This window comes from Nansenia antarctica (genome assembly GCF_963989245.1).
Source record: "Nansenia antarctica genome assembly, chromosome: 5".
Classification (NCBI taxonomy): Eukaryota; Metazoa; Chordata; class Actinopteri; order Argentiniformes; family Microstomatidae; genus Nansenia; species Nansenia antarctica.
This window is the reverse complement of record NC_137690.1, coordinates 19,790,394-19,806,440: the sequence shown is the minus strand read 5'-3', so window position 1 is coordinate 19,806,440 and position 16,047 is coordinate 19,790,394.

Below are 16,047 nucleotides of genomic sequence, written 5' to 3'. Positions count from 1 at the left end.
AATTCTTACCTGCAGAACCGGTGCTGTCTGTCCTGGTGGTCTTCATTCCAGAAGCCCCCTGAAACCCATTGTTCTCTCTTTCTTTAGGACATTTCTGCTTTATTGGGGAGAGAGACGATGGTTTGCATCAAACCAGGCATCCATCGCAATAATGACGGTATGCACATTAGTGTCCACTTAAGCGCCCCCCATGAAAAACATTTCTATGCCAATGATATACCACCAAGGGAGTGACATCATATCTGGAAGATGAATTAATCTAGAGATGAATTGCTGTTTAGAAAAACAAGGGGTATGAGCAACTGTAGACACACGGATGATCGTAGCCACATCTACCATAAGGGTTATGCCTTTATGAATGGAAAAATGAGTATAGACTCTTGCTGCTTGTTTGCCGTGATGTCACATCACTGATATGAATCTCCATTTAAATGACTGAACATTGCATTATAAGACTGCCATTGTTGGAGCATGGCTAATGAAAACACAATTATACAATTCACATGCTGTTTTCCTATGCAGTGGGCTCAAACCGCCGATCTGCCAACCTTGTGATCATTAGACGGCGACTCTACCTCCTGCGCCACAGCCTCAAAGAAAGGGTAAAGAAAGGGCCTTTGCAACTTCAGCTTTACCTTTATGAATCTGTGCCAGGTGCTGGGCTAATTTTGATTGTGCTATCTCACAAAAGAGACAGTCATGTTTTTTGTGTATCTCTTTGATCCAGATATTTATCTTCTGTTATGTCTATGCTGCTAATTGAGTCTTCAGAATCATATCTAGCCATTTGTTTGTTGAGCTGAAAATGAAAATGTTAGCAGAATTCATACATTTGTTTTACTGAAAACCTGAACTATGTTTTACTCTAACATGTCAACTCCTGTTTACTAAACCAACAACTGTACAAACATGTCCTGATTATTCTGAATAGGCAGATTTAATGCAATCAAGTAAAATATAATCATGCTCCTTCCATATTTGTAATCATTCCATTACCTATTGTGTATCCTAGCAGGTCTCTATGTTCCTGATTATGCCTTTAACACTGGAACAGCCATGGATGGGGTCATTATAAATTATAAATTATTATTATTAAATTAAATTTAAATTAAATTTGACCCTGTGAGTAAAAAGTGTATATCTTTGCACTCGATCAAATTTCTGGACCCTCCTCCTCCTCCTCATGACTTTCCTAGATATGTGCGTTCTACCACCAAGTATCCTTACATTTTCAAAATGACATCAGGATAAGCTAGTATAAAGCTATTTTGCAGTTTTTCTGTGCAGGAGGCAGGCGAATTTTAAAAGACAGCCAACTAGTGGCTGTTGTGTGTAAATAGCAGCTTTCCATTGTAAAGACTATGGTCAGCACATTTTATTTACATTTTTGCCTATTTATCTGTCATAGGCTAATTAACAAGATACATACATACACACACAAACACACACACACACACACACACACACACACTTGTGTAGCAATTAAAAGATTTGCGTGACATAAGCAAATTATATATACAGTATTTATTTATATTTACACCGAATTTATTCACAATACAAGCACACATACTTGTATATATAATTAAAGCATTGACAGACTGAACTTAATTTGGAGTTAGCCATATATTCTACTTCTTTAAACCAATTGTTCTTGGTCAAATGTATATGATTGAAGATCTTTTGTCTTCAAACGGTCTTTGTCTTCAAACTGGGGGGGGGTTAGGGTTAGGGTTTGAACAGTAAATGAGGCAGGCAGCTCATCTGAGGGGGAGGGGGGGGCAGACCGGTCGGTGCCTGGCATTCTTTTGGTGCACCCACAGCCCTGGCACACCTGGCACCTGTAGTGAGGCCCTGCTGGCACACCTGGCACCTGTAGGGAGGCCCTGCTGGCACACCTGACACCTGTAGGGACGCTTGCCGGTGTGGAGGATGGGCTGCAGAGGTGGTGGCAGAGGCAGCAGGTGGAGGGCTTGTCCAGGGGGCAGGTGGAGGGCCTGTCCAGGGGGCAGGTGAAGGGCTTGTCCAGGGGGCAGGTGGAGGGCTTGTCCAGGGGGCAGGTGGAGGGCTTGTCCAGAGAGCAGGTGGAGGGCTTGTCCAGGGGGCAGGTGGAGGGCCTGTCCAGGGGGCAGGTAGAGGGCTTGTCCAGAGAGCAGGTGGAGGGCTTGTCCAGAGAGCAGGTGGAGGGCTTGTCCATGGGGCAGGTGGAGGGCTTCAAGCCGGGCTTGTCCAGGTAGCAGGAGAAGGGCTTGTCCAGGGTGTGGATGCATGTGCAAGGTCAGTTTGGTAGGTCTGGTAGGTGTTGTAAGGTGATTGGTGTGGGTGGTGTGGTTGTGGTGGTTGGTGTGGGTGGTGTGGTTGGGGTGGTTGGTGTGGATGGTGTGTGTGGTGTGGGTGGTTGGTGTGGGTGGTGTGGGTGGTGTGGTTGGGGTGGTTGGTGTGGGTGGTGTGGTTGTGGTGGGTGGTGTGGGTGGTGTGGTTGGGGTGGTTGGTGTGGATGGTGTGGATGGTGTGGGTGGTGTGGGTGGTGTGGTTGTGGTGGTTGGTGTGGTTGTGGTGGTTGGTGTGGGTGGGGTGGTTGGTGTGGGTGGGGTGGTTGTGGTGGTTGTGGTGGGTGGTGTGGATGGTGTGGATGGTGTGTGTGGTGTGGTTGTGGTGGTTGGTGTGGGTGGTGTGGTTGGGGTGGTTGGTGTGGGTGGTGTGGTTGGGGTGGTTGGTGTGGTTGGTGTGGTTGTGGTGGTTGGTGTGGGTGGTGTGGTTGGGGTGGTTGGTGTGGATGGTGTGGGTGGTGTGGGTGGTGTGGTTGGGTTGGTTGGTGTGGATGGTGTGGGTGGTGTGGGTGGTGTGGGTCCTGGTTGTTGTGATAGTCCTGGTTGTTGTGATAGTTCTGGTTATTGTGATAATCCTGGTTATTGTGGTAGTCCTGGTTATTGTGGTAGTCCTGGTTATTGTGATAATCCTGGTTATTGTGGTTGTCCTGGTTATTGTGATAATCCTGGTTATTGTGAAAATCCTGGTTATTGTGGTAGTCCTGGTTATTGTGGTTGTCTTGGTTATTGTGATAATCCTGGTTAATCCTGCCCAATCCTCTGTCTCTTGGTTGAGGTCTCCTCTGAGTCTGAGTCTGAGTCTGAGGAACAGCTGCCGGCGTCGTCCCTGGTCCTCTTACCTCTACCGCTGGGCCTGGGTGCCGCCGTCATAGGGGCCCTGGCCACCCTCACAGGGGCCGACACGTGTGGGAGGGGAGTCGTCTGGGGCCTCATGGCGTCTCCTCCTTCTAATAATAATAATAATACATTTTATTTATAAAAGCACTTTACATAGGAAATCTCAGAGTGCTACAATTAAACACAGGAAGATAAAGCAATACACATTTTCAATTAAAAGGCTAAAAAAAGGCTCTATTAAAAAGGTGGGTTTTAAGGCCTCGTTTAAAAGCATGGAGAGGACAGCAGACCTACCAGTAGAGAGACCAGCAGAGTGTCCAGTAGACAGGCCAGCAGAGTGTCCAGGAGGGAGACCAGCAGAGTGTCCAGAAGGGAGACCAGCAGAGTGTCCAGGAGGGAGACCAGCAGAGTGTCCACTAGAGAGACCAGCTAAGTGTCCAGTAGAGACACCAGCAGAGTGTCCAGTAGGGAGACCAGCGGGACCACAAGCAGAAGGGCGACACAGGCCCAACAGTCTGGCCCGTATGCTTCCATCAGGGTCGTCCTCGTCTTCAGACCAGTCCTCGTCTTCAGAGGAGGAGAGGACGTAGCGAGGGTAGGGAGAGGGAGGGCATGGAGGAGGGGCCCGAGGACGGGCGCCACCAGGGCGTCCAGGGGCATCGCCCTTCCCTTCCTCTTCCTCTGAGTCATCGTCGTCGTCGTCGGAGGAGGAGGGGACGTAGCGAGGGTAGGGAGAGGGAGGGCGTGGGAGGGCCCAGGAGCCGGCGTGGCGTGCCGAGTCATCGTCAGAGTCATCGTCAGAGTCATCGTCAGAGTCATCGTCAGAGTCATCGTCAGAGTCATCGTCAGAGTCCGAGTCGTCATCGGACGCACAGGAGGAGCAGCTGTACTCCTCCTCCTCCTCCTCTTCGTCACCTCTGGTGCTGACGGCGACAGGAGAGACGTAGTCATCGACGTAGTCATCGACGTAGTCATCGTCGTCGTCAGGAGCACTGTGCTCGCCGTCGCTGTCCAGGGTGGTGTGGCGTGCTGAGCCCTGCAGCATCCTCAGCAGCATCAGAGGGGTCGCGATGCCTCGAGGACGTCCAGCCAACATCCTGACGCCTGGAGGACGTCTAGCCCCCCGTACACCAAGCACCGCCAAAGGATTGTGTCGTCGTGTTTGTCTGCGGGCTGCTGGGACAAAATAGGACAACATTATAGTTATATAATGTAGCTAATATATATAATATAATATAACAGCACTTCCTAACTAGGCATACAGTACATTTTACAGTTCTTCTATCTAACCTTCCTTGGTACATACAAGTAGGCCTACTTGAAACAGACTCAAACATTCATTACAATCTTGGCCAGGGACCACAGATGAAAACGAGCCTCCTGGCTAAATCTGGCATATTTACACTTAATTAATTAATTGGTAAAGTTAATTGGTATGCATTGTCCTTTCTTAAATAAACTTAAATTCAAATTGAGATTCTGTACAAAAGAAGAGATTTGGTGAGGCTGCATTCTCATGTTATGCACACAGATTGTGGAATGCACTGCCAGTTTACCTTAGGGATGCAACCTCAGCAAATATGTTCAAGTCAAGACCAAAAAAATCATCTTTTTAATATTCATAAATAATGAAATTATGATTATATAATGATTAAAGCACTTTGAGCTGCAACATTTGCAGGAAAAGTGCTATACAAATAACGGTTATTATTAAAAATTAAAAAGTACTTGTAACAGACTCAAACATTCATTATTTCACTGCTGATAGATGTTTGTTATCTGTAACTATGAAAATTAGAAGAGAATAGAAGACTTACCGAGGCCATCGACCCGCCGGTTACTATTGATAGAAGACATTGTAGTGAAGGAAACATCAAAAGTATTACTAGTTGTGTTCTTGTTCTCTCAGCTATGCTATACGTAAGGCACAGTTGTGTGTGAGCTCTCACAGGTGTGACTGGTCTTCAGTGTTGTGTACAAATACAATTTGATTTGATTTGATTTGAATCTGGGTTCTAGAACGTTGGTGATGGTTTGTGACAATCAGAGTTGGATGTTCTTAGGTGAGTGTGTGACATCACAAACAGGACAGAATGGCCATACAATTCAGTGATATATATAAAATAGACTTTATTGTCCTTATACAGTTGCCTATACGATGAAATTGTAGTGGTTCTTCTGAAGGTGCAAAAACAGAAAACATATTCACATATTCACAAACATATACACATATAACATATCACAAATATTAAACACTAGACCAGCGATTCCCAACCTTTTAGGACTCACGGCCCACTTTACAGATCTCTTCAGTATTCGCGGCCCACTCAGCAGCGCGATTTGTTTTCGCGTGCACGCGCATGAAACGCGCATGAGCGCTCAAAACAACGACGTAATTTTACCAAAAACTAGAGGGAGCGTGGCAAAAAAATAAATAGCGGTTAAACCATTAAAGCCGAGCGGCGATGTTTTATATAGCAGGTGATCAAATACCAAGATCGTAAATGTTGTATGTGTTCAATATTTACGACCAAACATCCTTATGTGTGTGGGCAACTCCTGACTCCCGACCAGGGTTGCCAGATGGGCTCGGGTTTTTTGGGTGGAATTAGTGGTTTTAGACTGTGGTTAGGGTGCCCACAGGTTGGGAATCGCTGAGTTAGACAGTTAATGTCTAATAACTAACTATAAAGTTACAACACACAGAGCTAAGCATCTGAGTAGAAAAAACAAGTGCTTTTGATATTTTTCAGTTCTTTTTTGTGTTCAGTGAGAAAAGTCTGCCTTGGGCTTGAACAAGTGCACTGAAGTCTGGTTGAATGTCTGAGGTGGAGATGCGAAGGACAGCTGACAGGTGATCATCAGTGAGAGAGGATCTGTATCTGGATTTGTTGAACTTCACTGAGAATGTTTGTTCACATGTGTAGGTAGATCCAAAGAGAACTAGCATCCTCTGAGCATGCCTCCTCATGTGTGGAAAGTTCTCCTCTTTTGAGAGAAGAGTAAAAGTCCAGCAGTGATACTGACTTAAAGTGCTCTACCAGTAGTGTATCAGACTGCAGGTCAATGAGTTTGAGCTGAACGTCGCTGGGTGTATTATCCACACTGCAGGTTAAGGGAGAACAAATCATGTTAACTGCTTTGAAGTCTTGAAATCGCCTTGAAAACTCACCATGCAGAGCTCCTAACATGGATGAGTACCTGCAGAGGTGATCAGCTGAGGGTGTGACTTGCTTTAGTGTTGGCAAGTGGGTGAGAATGTTGTTCTAAATTTTGAGGACTTTTATTCAGAAACTTTTTTTCCCGGACTTTTATTCTGAAACTTTTTTTCAGGACTTTTATTCCTAAACTTTTTTTTTCAGACTTTTATTCTGAAACTTTTTTGGGGACTTTTATTCTGAAACTAAAATTCATAAAACACATAGTTCTATGATGCATTGAAATGACATTAAACTAAGATAATAATATGGTTATCATAATTTTTCAAATCTTTATTAATAAGTTATTACAGAAACAGTAATGGCGCTTTTCCACTACCGGGCCAACACGATGGTTTATTTTCCTTTCTCCATTGCCAACCGAGCCAGGGCGAAGCGACCCGAGCCGGGCCGTTTTAGCTACCCTTCTGGACCAGGAACTCCTGGAGCGAAAGGTACTAAGGATCTAAACTACAAATCTACTAGAAGTGAAAGCGGCAAGTAACAGGCATGTAACATCCATATGCTGTATAAATAAATATATTTGACTACCAGCAAGACACGCAGAGATTGTATGAGCCCCGCGTCAGTCCGATGAGAGCGTCAAGCACAGCCTTTCCGTAGAAATATATCGCTCCCTGTGCATTATCCCGCTAATAGAATACAGTTCCAGTAATAACACTTTTATCTCTATGTTGTAATCATTCTCTTCATCTGTTTTTAAATGTTGATCGATTTATATCAATCTATTCTTGCCAATTCCTTATTACCAGTGGAAAGGGGGAAGGCTAAAACACTTTGGAATAGATAGGACTTTCCGTTCTACGGAGGAATTTATGGAACGCATGAGCGAGCATGACACTCGCGCATGAGAGTTCATCTCGCATTTGCCCCGTTGATGTGACGCTATCTAATCCGAGCAGCTGTTATTATGTAATATTATCGATGGGTGTGCCATTTTTGATGGAGAGCAGTGAGCGGATAACTGGATGTGAGCATTTGGTTGACAGCAGAAGTAGAAATTGAATAGTAGAATAGAAAAAGAAACCGCTATAACCATGCTGAATGATGTACAGATAAACTGGCAGTCTGACAGTGTGTGCACCTGCCCGGACCTTGCCCTTCTGCCTGAGTTTGAGTATGATGCTGCCCAAATGAATGTTATTGTTTAGTGATGCTGCCCAAATGAATGTTATTGTTTAGTGCCGTACGCTTTCGTGGTATTATATTGTGTGAATTATCATCTGTATGTTGTTTTTCTTTCACTCGACTAACCGAGATAATACTTGAGACATGTACTTCCGTAAGCATTAATCCAACTGTCCTGCAGTTCTAATTTGACGATGTGTCCCTATACCATGGCGGAGTGGTCAAAAACAACTCTCAAAAGGCTTTTGATGGACGCGAAAAACGCAGAAAATCGAACCTGTTCCGATTTTTTTTTTGACAGACGAATATTACGGATTCGGTATGCAAGCGTGATTGACACAACATGAGTTCTAATTAATTTTTTGAACGGACGTAAAAAACACACGTAAAAAACGCATTGGTGTGCAAGGGCCTTAATACCGTGAACGCCATAAAAATACATCTGCGTAACGTAAGGTCTCTTGTGTATAGTGGAGAACGTATCCTATATGGAACTTTTCCAAAGCGTGCCGAGCCGAGCCGAACCGGTCTGGTCAATGGAAAAGCGCCACAAGTGACATTTTCCGAGTGAAATCTGTTGTGGTATTTAAAAATGGCGGTTAGCGATGAAGTCTATGAACATGGGATGACGATGTTGACGATTTCCATTGACCAATCAACGGTCTGCAGCGTCCCACGTCACACACAGCCTGGCAAAAAGTACCTCTCGCTACCCCTCTGAAAGAGAACTAAAACCGCCCGGCTCAGCCCGGCTCGGTTGGCAGTGGAGAAAGCAAAACAAACCGGGCTCACGCGGTACGGCACGGGTCAGCACGGTAGTGGAAAAGCACCATAAAGTCACGCACGCACATACGTAAATTGAAAATAAAATTGTCGCCTTCAAAATAAAAGCAATGCAATTGTACGCATTGCTTTACATGTTAAAGCCATGAAAAAACTTTTTTTCGGACCTCACACAGGGCCGGCCAGGGACAGCCAATGCCGTACAATGCCCTCTATATTGTGTACTTCAAAACAACATCTACTCACCACTGGGTAGGTTTTTTAGGTTTCAATTCAAAGCTTCTCAAACAGCCTAATTTAATTAATACTCTTCAGAGTGAAAATACAAACCCATAGAGGTGAGGCTGCATCTCGGCTAAAGCTAAACTTGACGATGTAGCCGATCTAGCTCTGTGATGATTTTATAATTGATAACCTCGTAGGTAAAACGACCTGCAAGGCTGGTAGACGAGTACAATGAGCGTTACTACATAAATACAATACAAGCTCTGACTCTACTTAATGTCACCCGAGTATAACAGCAGATTCAAACATTTTACACTGTTTCCCGGGCACATATTAAGCCTAATCTTACACCAAAATCTATCTTCAATGTAGGTCTTCCGGTGACAATTATATTTAGACTAGGCTTAATCTGTGTCCGGGAAAAAACGGCCCTCAGACACCTGTGACTCCTGGTTTTCGTGGCGGCTGCCTGTCACGGACACGTAGTAGCAGAGAAACGGAGAACTAGAACTCCTCACTGCTCATCAGTTTTACTGAGCTGCCACTAGAGGGGGATACAGGATACACTTGTCATGAGTTTCAGCTTTCTACTCACTCTCACCTCAGGCATAAGGCCTAGGCCTCTCATCTAATACTGATTTTAGTTGAATAGATGATGATGATGATGATGATGAGTCTCCTAACCATGAGAGCAGATGACACTAAAGTAAATGTAATGCAGAATGCCCATAGTTATTTAATGGCTGACACACATTCTCTTCTGTGGTGTCATTCCGACACTATGTGAAGTCTTGATATCTGACGTGGGACAATGTGGCTGACCTTTATGGGGGAGCAATTTATAGCTCTATTAATCTTAATGGAGATTCTCCCTCCCTACCCATAGGCTAGATCATACACTTCAAAGATAGCATGACAAGAAGGAAATCTTAATTGATATTTTTTTTCATTGACATCATTGTGTAGGCTATGAAGAGGATATGAGGTTACACAGGAATTTATCTGAGGTACTAAACTGATTGCATATGTGGATGGAAACCTCCAGCTATCTTAACATCTGAGAAGATTGAGTTGACATCATTTATTTACTAACCTCATTCCTATGTGGGTGTGATTATTTGTATTGTGATTATTGTAATTATTTGTATTGCAACATACAGACTAGAATTCATTATAGACGGTAAGCTGTGTTTGTGTTGAGCTTTTGAGACATTTGGCACAGAGTAACTATATCCTGATCATCCAATGCACGACCTTAAGGTTGACGTAACCTTTAGGCTAGACATAGGGGTAACTGAGACCTGGCTTTGAGGGATCCCAGTCACTGTTACCCCAGTGACCTTTGGGGTAAGGAACCTAACCTGGGCTAAGAGGAGTAACGCTCGACCTTTTTGCTGGAGGCTTTTTGCTGGAGAGCAACTACTTTGAATGAATGTACTACCAGCTAACAGCCGCTTTTCCAACTTGCTTTCCAGTGGAATGTTCTGTTTAGTGTTCAGTAGTGTTATTGCTTCTGTCCCTATAGCATTGAAAAATGCATCTACAGGAGATGATATATCCATCAAGCTGCACAGCTGCACTAGAACAACAGCCCAGGAGCTGTTAGTGTGCTGGGAGCAAATTATTGACCTGGAGGTGAAGAAATGTGGCTGTAAAAATGGAAGGTAGACCTTCCTCCCCACATCTTTCAGTGATAATTGTTCTTTCATTATCCAGGTGGGATATTCATTTTCTGAACTCAATTCATTCAACTCCACAGTGAAGTGAACTCAATTCATTCAACTCCACAGTGAAGTGAACTCAATTCATTCAACTCCACAGTGAAGTGAACTCAATTCATTCAACTCCACAGTGAAGTGAACTCAATTCATTCAACTCCACAGTGAAGTGAACTGATTCATTCAACTCCACAGTGAAGTGCCAAACATTTTACCAAATGATTTCCAACCCTCCCATTTCCCCCCATAGAAAAGTATTAGTATTGGTTCGATATGGCCCATATTAACATACTCTCACTGTTAGAGCACAGAATAGCTTTTGTGCCCTCATGTCTTTAATTGGAGAAAGTGGGCAAGTCTAGAGGAAATTAAGGGTAGTAGACTGCATATTATGCATGAATCCACACTCTGTTCCCTAGCTTTTGAGTTGTGCCTGAATCCAAATATCAAGGAGTATCAATAACAAAGTAATTCGGCCTTGATGTGAAATTGCAGTTGGCATTTTTCCTTGTGCTCTAGTGGAGAATATTTATTGGTCTTTCTGGTACAATATTTCTAATGGCACTCAATGGAGGCGCTAATTTCTGTGGTTGTACCATTTTGATATTTGGTGACATTACAAAACACTCTTGGTTTCATAGAGTCTTTTTTCTGTCATATTTTCCATATTTTCTGTAACCCAACTCATTGGACAATTTCAGTATTATCTATAGTATGACCTGCTTAGAGTAATATGAAGAGTGGTTATGCTGAAATTATGGACCATGCCACACTCGTTTGCTAGTTAAACCACTATGAGGAACTCTATTCAGCAGTGTGGGGGCTGTGCCCATTTCATCATCACTAGAATTAGGGAGTGTACAGGTCAGAGCCTTTCCCCTTGTCAAGTTATAAAACGTAGTTCATATATTTGACCCGATTCTGACTGACATTTATGAATGTCTGTTACTCTGAATTACCTCAGCGGGTGCTGTAAAACTTACAGCCCAGGCTGGCTGTGTTCAGACTGGCAAATGGATGGAAAGGACTGTGGGCCCATATGCTGCCAACACTTCCAGTAAACACACAGACCCTCAGCTGTCCGTCTAGCCCTGTCAACACCCATAGCACTTAGCACATAGCACAACTCTTATTGTCTCATTATCCCCTGTTGGCTGCATGGGACCTGTTTGGTTAAAGTGAGATACACTATGGTAAGGGTGTTGAAAAACGTCAACATATCAGTCATATAATTCATGATGATAATTCAAAATATTTTATCTAGCAAGGCAACACATGTCTTGGATTCGTGTGATCATTTACCAGTGCTTTTTCCATTTGGCGGAAACATTTCGTTCATGCATTTTATTGGACTTACAGCTATCATGGGAACAGTTACGAAAATGGGATTATGTGCAACAATGTGCTCAATGTGCAATCTCAGAAACAGACTGTGTGAGACAGACTGAGTGAGTGAGTGGATAGTTAATGCTATTGATAGACATTTCATGTAACTCATAAATACTATACAGCTTGGGTGTTACAGGAATAACTGACACACTGTAAAATCATTTCTAATGACATAACTTCAGAATAACTGCATTTGAAACCGTTCTTTCTCTCTTTGTTCTTCAGAGACAGGTTGCAACAGACAAGTTGGAGAATATGGCCTCCTCACATGAATATGGCCTCCTCACATGAATATGGCCTCCTCACATGCTTGACTCTTCCTAACTTCCCTTTGGATGCACGTCAGTGAGCCTGATAGGGAGAACCAGCACAGTCCTTTAGCCAGGTCACACAGTGGAAATAAAGAACGTGGCAGCAGTATGACATCATAGAGTACATCCAAAAAAGCTTTCCAAAGGAACAAAGAATAGGATCCCCAGAGAGGTCAGTAAATCATCACTTTAACTGAGGATGAAACACAGTAAGATATAGTGAGCCAGTATGGTATTGTACCATCCACTGACTGGTAGAACAAATATGACTAGAGGTTTATTTTTTTACTTCATTAATTTTTTCTGAAAAAGCTCAATTTGACCTGTTTCCACACAGAGAAAAATTTAAAAGTGGGTTGGAAGAACTTCAAACAGTGGTCATGGCTTCAGTTTTTACCCCAGGCTTAAAATCTATTAGTGGATCTACACATCACCACAATTTGAAGTCAGTTCAAGTTCAGTTCAAATGGTTGGTCTTGAGGAAAGTAGAATAACTCCATATTTGATACCAGTGTACCCAATAAACAATGACAGGGCTTTTCTCTTCAAAGACCTATACTACATTATCCAAGTGTGACTCTCAGTTTCTAAGTGTATCCAATGACTACCATATGGATGATTATGTTTTTACTACAATACTTTTGAATGTGGTTTGAATCTATGATAGGAAAAATATATTGGGCCAGACTTTTATTGCACACAATCTATTATTAGAATATATTCCATTCTGTTTAGAACTGTGCTTTTGCTGACTTGCAATGAGTCAGTGATGATATGCTCAGTGTGGTGTAATTTGCCACCTCAATGGAAAACCACAGCATAGTAGAGACATGTCAGGGATGGAAAGAAGAATGAAGTAGAGGTGAGGGAGAGGTAATCCAGATGCCGATCGGTGAACATGGATCCTTGAGCAAGTCCTGTCTGACAGCCTGTGTCACTTTAGTAAAGTGAGAATGATGGAGGGATCAGTGTGTGGATCAGTGCTCAGCAGTGGAAGGAGAGAGAGAGAGAGAGAGAGAGAGAGAGAGAGAGAGAGAGAGAGAGAGAGAGAGAGAGAGAGAGAGAGACAGTGTGCTGACAGAGATGGATGATATGATTCTCTCTCAGCTGACGCCTTTTATTTTCTGTCGGAGTCAAATGCTGTTTGTTAGTGCATGTCTGTCTGTAGGGCAGTGAAGTAAGGAGGAGGGGGGAAATCATAGGATCATCGCTGAAACTCTCCCTGCTACATAGACCCTTAGGCACAACGACAATCTGCCGGGAGCCTTGAAATGCACCCAGATAAAACATATTATCAATGCTCTGACACACTATCTTCATAGCTTTTGATGTATGACGTATGAAGACCTCCTGGAGCCTCCCGAGCAGTGACATACAGTACAGTGTTGTACATTGTGCATCTATGTGATTAAAAGATAAAGCATATGAACGGATTCTCTCTGCTTAGTGAGCATGAAGTACTGTAGTAGAACATGGTTTTCCATGTTGGGGAGGAGGTGGGGGGTTCAGTGAGGCCACACTTAGTGGGTTTATTCCACTGTGGTGTTTCCTGAGACAGACGGCCTAACCAGAGGGGGTGTTCTCTCTGTTTATGGAGACAATGAGACACCTTCCCCTTGTTCTGGCACAATGAGCCTCACTTAAGGCAGAGTAGACAAGCCAGACTGCTGACTAGTGCGTGGGATGGGACGCAACAGATTGTAGGATGAACAGAGATGTGTTTAGAATATGGTGGTTTTTTTAAAGGCTAAATTAGATGATGATCTGCGGAGGGTACTTGTCCCAGGTTCGCCACCAGGCTGGATGTGGACGTCAGCTGAACAGTGAGAGCGGCTGAGCTGGAGCCAGTCGACTGTCAGAGCACGTTTCCACTCCTCCTCAGACACAGTGCAGACCTGGGCATAATTGCTCAAATGGACTATTACATAAGATATTGGATCTGCTGCTGAATGCTTCTTGAGACTTGTGAAGAATTATTACTGATGATATAGTGAACTGAGATCAAGACTGTTCAAGTGACTGGCTCTCAAAGGGTTTATAGCTGATGTTATAGGTACATAGCTCCTCAAAAACAAAGTTCTGGAGATTAAATGTCAAAATATACTGACAATTTCTGCTTGTTTCAAGCATAACCCATTTGTTTCTTCCCACCTGTCATCCATTTGTGGAACGTTTTTGCTGCATTTTAATTGATAAGAAGGATTGGCATGGGGAACATTTAATTTCTAAACCAGACAGGAAATCTTCACCAAAAAACTCAAGGAATCCTGCACGGAGATCACACTCTCCTCTCTTGAGTTAAAATACTGAAGCCTGCAGTATGTCAGGAGTATGAGCCATAGAAATGTGCTAAAAGTAATTTTCTTTCAAAATTAATGCCACGTGTCTGGCATTAGTGTTAGTCATGTCTGTGAAGGCTGATCAAAAGAGCAAAGACCTCTTCTGTGTCATCCTTCATAATTCAGTTTTAAGTTTTGTCTTTTTATCCCTTACCCATAATGATGTCCTGGCAGACACTGAGAGGGGAAAAGCCAAATAGGATTTAATAAAGCTTAGCTAGTGAGTCATCTTTCAGATGTGTCTAATAGTTTATGTGCATATTGCCAGTATATAAAGAGAGATATATGTCTTCCTCGATCCCTTTGAGAGCTCACTGGAGTTCACATTTTTGTTAAATTTGATGTCTCATCTCTGTGATCTACTCTGTTGATGAATAATTATTCTGAGACACATCCTTACCATGGAGACTATGATTAATAAATGGTATGGTTCGTATCAGGTGATGTGGTTGCCCCACTTTTTCCATAATCTATTCTCCTCCAGTAGAGGGCGTGACAATGTAGTGAGTGAGCATAGCACATGCTCTTCCGCTATTCCACAGGTATGTTTACTCTTTTGTTGTAAATTATCTTTTATTTAATAGGCGGGTATCATTTTCAGGAAATTCCTCAAATGTACTTTACTTTAATTACTACATGTATACTATTAGCATGGTACTGTTGGCTTGTCAGTAGACATAATTACATTTAAATATCCCAGACAGCATTATGGAGAAAGCTTACATATAAAAACATGGCAAAAAAACATCCATCTTGAGAACACCTCTAGAAACGATAGTAGAGGATCAGCTGCAGCATAATGGGACATGTTTTACTGTCCAATTCATTTCCTGTGAAAACACAGCTGACAGAACTGACAGTACTGGAGATAGATGCCTTCCTCCATCTTATCCAAAGACTATTTATCTTTGGAATCAAGGCATCGGAGCTGCTGATTTGTGAGCCAACACAGTGACACTTCTCTGAGTCGTTGTCTACTACCAAGTGTGTTAGGCCAGAGAGAATCTCAGCTGCTCTTCTTACTGCAGCATCCATCTGTGTGCTCTCTGATGCAATGCTAACACATTGTTTATGTGGTTCTTTCCAAATAAACACACCCAGCTATTGTGTAACTTGGCTTGTAATCATGCCCATTGGTTTTTTCTTCAACACATTTTGATCGGATGCGATCAGGCTGATGAACAAGCCTACTGAAGACAAATTACTATTATCCACAAGCATATCCCATGTATACAGACTACCTACCCTTAAGCACACTTTACTCAATACCATACACCCACTACCAACGAGTGCAATACTCGTGACATTTCTACTTTGTACTATTTTATTTTGTACTATTTGTACGGCTCAATTGTGTCCTGTCTTATTTGTCTTATTTGTCTCCTACAACTGTCACTTGTCCAATTGTCTCACTTGTGTTTTTTAACTATTGCCACTTTATTTATCTTGACTTATCTTGCCTTGTTGCCTTATTTGTCTTTGTGTTGCAATGTCAGGAATCGAATCCTAAGAATGTTACTCTCTTACACTTGTGTAATGTGACGTAACAATAACATTTGAAACTTGAAACTGAAGGATAGATTATCGTAATAATAAGAACTCAACTGTGGCCTCAAATGGTTTGCCATACTGCCTCAGTGTCTTCACGTCCTACGTTCTCTGTCAGAGAATGGAGGATATTCAGACAGTAGTAGGCTACATGTGCTTAACTGTAGCATGCCATTAGCCCATGTTTGTCTTTCCCCCTGTTTTTCCTATATTTTCCAGTCTGC